The sequence below is a fragment of the Mus musculus genome, chromosome 10, assembly GCF_000001635.26.
Source record: "Mus musculus strain C57BL/6J chromosome 10, GRCm38.p6 C57BL/6J".
Lineage (NCBI taxonomy): Eukaryota > Metazoa > Chordata > Mammalia > Rodentia > Muridae > Mus > Mus musculus.
The window spans coordinates 13,055,027-13,060,533 of NC_000076.6; positions in this window are offsets into that span (position 1 = coordinate 13,055,027).

A 5,507-nucleotide genomic window follows, 5' to 3' on the forward strand; every position below is an offset into this window, starting at 1 on the left:
CAAATAAAGAAAAGAAAGCCCGACATGACTTGCACAAGCACTTAGCACACATGAGAACAGAGGAACAACATGTTAACCAACAGGGGCTAGGGAGGAAGCACACAGACAAAGCACACTGCGGGCCATTTGGACTTAGGGACCTGGTTTGTTTTATCAAGTCAATGACATGGAAAACCAGAAAGGCTCAAAAGGACTTCAGAGCTGAAACCAGAAGACCTGGCTGGGATTTATGAGGTTCTCAATTCAACCAAAATACAATGAAACTAACTGGGGGGGGGGGGGGATACATTTTTGAGACAGAGAAAATTGTAGGGAGGGACTGAGAACTATGCAATGCTGTTGTGCTATCAGCTTTGGTGACAATAAATTGGCGTGACAGCATTGAGTGCCATCGCTCACATGCTGGGTGGGTAAGCCCAAGTCTCCCTTTTACAACACTTTTTATAACACTGTTATAATGACATAGCAAGACAAGGAGGGGTAGAATAACTGATATCTGAACATTCTCCCCCCCCAACTTTCCCCCCTTCTCTCTGCCCCTCCCTCCCTCCCTTCCTTGCAAGGGAGTCCTATGGGTGTTTGTTTTACTGTTTTTATGTATGTTTAAATTTTCATAACAAAATTTATTTTCAAAATGACTGGCATATTGTTTGGAAATTTTAATATCCCCTTATTGAAGGTAAAAATATTATAACAGAATGCAATTTTAGACCGATAAAATTGAATTATTCAAGGCAGAAGTTGGATGTGATATCATGTCTTTGTCAGAAATAAGCTATCGCAGAATAAATAATAACATCACGCTGTTAATCAAGGTATCTGTCTATGTCCATTCAAATTTATTTTTGCAAATTTTTCTTTAAAATAGTCACATCTTATAATACAAGGCAAAACTAGACATGTGTCATAAAAACAAATTAGCCAAGCTTATTCTAAATGTATTTTTTTAATAGCATTTGGGAGGCACAAGGGAGAAAAGGAGACACGAGAAGGCCCCAAGCTTTCAAATATGAGTATCTGGGAGAACAGTAATGCTGTTCAAATTATGAAAATTAAAACACAAAACCATCTTTGATGGTAGGGGTGTTTTTCTGAGGCAGAGTCACGATGTCGTCTAGACTGGTCCTAACTCATCATCTCCCAGCCTTCTGAGTGGTTAAGGTGGTGACACTGTGTGACAGTGGTTATTTAAGATAAGTTACTGAGTTCCATTCTGAATACTGAGTGAGAGGGACTGGCGGGCACCACAGGGAAAGATGCACAACAGGTACATGGGTATGTGAGCATCCTTTAGGGATCCTGATTTGGAGTCTGTATGTCCAGCAGTGGCTTATGATGCTTATGACACAAGGGGAAGAAAGTAGAGATAAGATGAAGGGATTGGTCTAAACCATGAGTGGCCATCACGTTTAGGAAAGGATAGAGATGAAGGCATTTGGAGTGTCAATAGCACCAGGCAATACCAGGAAACTGTCATGGCTCCTTTATTTCCTCTCCTCTCAGGCCTCCTTTCGTGTTTCCTCTTTTCTCATGTCTGCTGGTGAAACATCTTTCTTTTTCTTCTGCTCAGAGTCCTGTTCTCCCTCCCAGGAAGTCCTGCCTTCCACTTCCTGCCCCACCATTAGATTTTTATTGAAGCCAATCAATCAGAGAATGCCTTCGGTAGGTCAGGAAAGACAGAAACAAAACCTCACCCTGTGTATCCCAGTAGAAGTTGACAACCAAGGTTGGCTATCAAGACCGGTGTTCTCCTTTGCTTTCGGTGGCTGTGATAAACATCAAGACCAAAATGAACTTGGAGAGACAAGGATTTGTTTCATCTTATATCTTACAGTTTATTACTAAGTATAAGAGCGCAGGACCTCTAGTAAGGTCCTGGAGGCAGGATCTGAAGCAGAGATCAAGGCTGCTTCCTGGCTTGCTTGGTCTGCTTTTACATTACCCAGGACCACCTGCGCAGGGGTGGTACCACCCAGAGTGGGTTGGAACCTTCTACACCAATCATCAATCAAGAAAATTCCCCACAGACGTGGCCAGAGGCAATCTGATGGAGGCGTTTTCTCAATTGCGGTTCACTTGTCTATGATGACTTTAGATTGTGTCAAATTGATAAAAACCTTAACTGGCATGGCTGGAAAGTACCAGAGGTCTCACAGAGAAAGGAAAGAAAGCAAGGCAGGGATGCCCAACAGGAGGCTATGATGTGAGAAGGGGATTTTCTACTGTTTGAGCAATTTAGTCACTAAAGCAGGCCTTACTAATGACTTCCTGGAGGTGTGTCCCAAATGCAAATACAAAAGGGAAAATAAAAACACGTTATAGAGGGTTCTTTTAACTAGAAGGAAAGACATGATTAAATATTCCTAGTAATGGTTTCTGCAAGCCCCAGCTGGAGTCTTGAGTCCCTGGCCTTCCCTGCAGCAGAGCATGGCTGTTGGTGTCATAGCCCAATGTCTTGGTTACCTGGATAGATTATTAGTGTCATGGAAGACCATGTAGTTCAGTGGTTCGCAATCTTACCAGTGTTGCTACTCCTAATACAATTTTTCATGTTGTGGTGACCCCTCCCAACCATAAAATTATTTTTGTTGCTACTTCATACTGTAATTTTGCTACTGTTATGAACTGCAATGTAAATATCTGACATGCAGATGGTCTTACGTGACTCCTGTAAAAGGGTCATCTTACCCCTCCAAAGAGGTTGCCACCCACAGGTTAAGAACCCCTGATGGACTTGGAGCTGGGACCGTTGTTTTCTAGACATTCAGAGGACCTGCTAGTGTTAAGAGTGAAAGCTATCTGTACGACTCTAGGTCCTCATTCTGGTAAGAGCAGAAAGAGCATGTTTTAGATACTGGAACATCCCTTCCATCTCCCCTTATGAGGACCAACCATGTGAGGACAGAGAGCAGAGACAGTGACTCTTTGGTTTGTGTGTTGGGTGAATGACAAGGCCACATGCCTCCAGCAATTTGTGCTGCCTTTGGTAGGCAACTGAAAGGATCCCTCTGCAGATGATACTCTGGTTTGGAATTCAGTGTGGTAATGGAGGGTGGTGCATTAACGTATACCACACAGCCATGTGCACTGTACACTATTAAGTATCTCTGGACCCGGGGTGCCTGCTGGAGTCCCTTGTAACATTTGCAAATCAGTGTTGTACCAGGTAAGAAGCTCAGCAGAACATTGTTGTCTTGTGTTGGGGGAGTGAATTTGCTTGGAGCATGTGACTCAGAAGCCTCAGTAGGTCATTTAAGAAGGCACCCAGAGTTCCTCTTTTTCCTTTCCTGTCCATTCTGCAGCCTGCACTCTTAAGCATAGGGTCTAACTCACTCCCCTGCACAGGGCTGACCATGCCAAGCTAAGGCCCAGGAGCCCACAGCAGTCAGTTTGCACAGGATAAACTCGAAGCTTAGCTTTTTTTTTTTTTCCTCCATTAGAGTTGGTATTCCATCTCTTCCTTCCTCTGACCCTCTGAAAAATAGCACCTTTTCCAGTGGTTCTCAAACTTTGAGCAGTGATCCTTCTGGGGGTGTCAAATGACCCTCTTCACAGGGTGACCTAAGACCATCCACATATCAGATTTTTACCTTACCATTCATAACAGTAGCAAAATTACAGTTACAAAGTAGCATCAAAAATAATTGTCTGGTTGGTGGTCCGTGAGGAACTGTAGTGAAAGGTCACAGCATTAGGAAGGTTGAGACCACCGGTCTAGTCCTTAAAAACTGCAAGTGGAGCCTCTCCCGGCCCCTTTATTGCATTTGCTTTTGAAACTCTTTGAAAGTTCACTTCCTGCATGAATGCTTCCCTGTTGGAAGAGAGGTAGTGAACTTGTCTTCATTTTTCTTTTCTTTTCTTTTCTTTTCTTTCTTTTTTTTGAAGAAGCAACTTCCCACCCCCCACCCAGTCCAAAGCCTCAGCAGGACCGACTGTCCAGACTCTCAGATGTGCAGGGAGGAGGTTTCAGATTCTGTGTTGGGGAGAAAATGCTGCCCCACCCCCACCCCCAACCCCTCCGCCACCAACACAATAAGCATCAAACTATGGCTTCCACTCCACAATTTAGCTAGGAAAACATAATGTACTTTTGTAGATTTTTTTTCAAGTTTCTGACAAATAGGAAATCTTCTCCCCCTGAGAGGCAGACAAAAAAAAGGGGTGCCTCTCACATCCGCTCCCCACGCACCGGGCTCTGAGCCTTTCACTGCTCCTCCTTCTTTCTTCCACTCTCTTGAGCTCTCTTCTAACATTTATTTTGATCGTTTTATTAGCTAACAATTACCCACGAAAGAAAAAGAAGGGGGTGGGGGACAGAGGCAGCTCTTCATTATTTTGTCCATTTTCAAGAATCAAGGGCCTTGAAAGGCTGGGACTCAAGAGGTACTACTGAATACTGTCTCACCAATTCTGTTAGGAATGAATTCAGCCAGTAGTTTCCTGTTGTGCCTGGGCTGTGATGGGTGGGCTCTCTCCTCTTGAGAAAATCAAATTTGATGCTTAGTTATCTTGCTAAAGAGAATTATTTAAGAAGGTGACTATCAAAATGTGATGTCCCTCCTCTTCCTCACCCCCACTTTTCCTTTTGCAAGGCATCAATGAGTTAGTGTCTTTTTGAGAAAGGGTCTCACTGTAGATTTGGCCAGCCTGTAATGTGCCTTGTAGACCAGGCATGTTTCAAACACATAGAAGTCCACCTGCCTCTGCTTCTTGACTGCTGGGATTACGGGAATGCCACCACTCAAGTTAGTTTTGGTTTTAGTAGTTTTTTCTTTTCTTGTTATGAAGCAGAAAAGAGAAGCAATGTGGGGTGGGGGTGGGGGTGGACGACGATCAACGAAAAACTAGATTGAAACCCTGGTTATGGGTTCGAATTTAGACAAGATTAGAGCATTCGTCACTGGGGAGACACTACAGCAAAGAGAGGCACCTATGTCTTGGAAGTGCCTTACCTTGCACTAAGAGGGCTCCTCCCTCTCTTTTAGGTCGGTTACCTCTGTTTCTAAATCTTTGGGGATGGATTGTAAAGCCATTCATATGAACTGTTGCAGAATGAGTAACTCATGGCGAAAGGCAAGGCACTAGGCTAACGGAGCGAGCAAATACATAGCCTGACGCATCTGAGCAGCCCCGGGTTTCACCTACCAGACAGTGCTTTTCTTTGTTGTTGAAGGCTGGGGAAATTTTGCAGTGAGAGTTCAGAAACAGGTATCTCAGAGGTCCTTTGTTCTTTCTGGGGGAATTTCTTCTTCTTTCCTTTTCTTGCCCTTGCCCTCAACAAAGTCTTTTTTTTTTTTTTTTTAACATATTGCTCTGGGTGAGCTGGGACCCAGGTAAAACCAGGTACTTGTAATGTGGCAACTGAGTTCTGCCAGACCCCGGAGGAAGCTGCGTGGGAGCTCTGACTCATTCGGCTGTGCGTGTGTTTCATTTCAATGAAACACACTGCATTTTAAACACCTGGCCTGCTATGGAGCCCAGAAAACAGACCACCTGGCGAGTGTGCC